Source organism: Pistacia vera, unplaced genomic scaffold (assembly GCF_008641045.1).
Source record: "Pistacia vera cultivar Batoury unplaced genomic scaffold, PisVer_v2 Contig509, whole genome shotgun sequence".
NCBI classification, from domain to species: domain Eukaryota; kingdom Viridiplantae; phylum Streptophyta; class Magnoliopsida; order Sapindales; family Anacardiaceae; genus Pistacia; species Pistacia vera.
The window spans coordinates 379,619-380,684 of NW_022196345.1; positions in this window are offsets into that span (position 1 = coordinate 379,619).

The window sequence follows — 1,066 nt, forward strand, 5'->3', positions numbered from 1 at the left end:
TCGTGGGTAGCGTGTTTGGTGCAACTTGGAAACGAAGGTGCTTAGTCGCCGAACCTAGCTGCTGAGTCGTTAACTTAGCTATTATTTAACTTAGCTCTTAAGTCTGCTTCACCCTGAGTATACTTAATCAGTAAGTACGTGCAGCAGCTTGGGGAAGTGTACACTGATCTGTGAAATCTGATCAATTCAACCACGGCAATGAGTTATATCACACGGCAAGTGTACACTTTCTGTAGAATCTGATCAATTCAACCAACCACCAAAAATACGCCAAACAGATTTTGTAATCACTCAAACTTCTGATTTCAATAAAAAACCATAACCCAATATACGAAACTTGCAGATCATCAACAAATTAAATTAATCAATTAATTGATTTCTTAAACATGCTTTCATGGCAGATTTTGTGCAGATTCATCAAGGCAACATGTTATCAATCAAAACATGTAATCAACCATTCATAAAAACTGTAAAATTTGGTACCCTAGGCTCTGATACCATTGTTAGGAAATGATCAAGTCATGGCAGCGGAAAATAAAATTATTTACAACATGGATTGTTCCTTAGAACCAAGATCAGGGCACAAATTTAGTTTATACATATTTAGAATCTGCAGAAAATTTAGTCAAGAATAAGGATCATACACATGTTTGGAGGCTCCTCTAACTTGTCTCTGAACGGTTTCGTTACCGACCCAAGAGTAGGATCGAACCAATGTAGTCCACACAAGATAACCTGAAAGAACTAAAGAGGGATTTGCTAATCCTCTTTAGCCTTAAGACCAAGAAGGAATCAAATAATATTTTGATTCAAGCAAAAAGGCAAACTAGCGTGGAAGAAGAGAAAGGGGCTGGAATTTTATCTTAATGAGTGAATGAATTAATTATTTAAATTCACAAAGTGTTGCACTTATATAGTGCACACTTTGCCCTATTCCATCATGGAATGGGCTTGGGCACCAACCCAAACACCTTTTGTAACCAAACATCCCCATTTAGATATTTTTAATTTAATTCATCATTATCTCAATTAAAAATCAATTAATATATATTTAATATATATATTA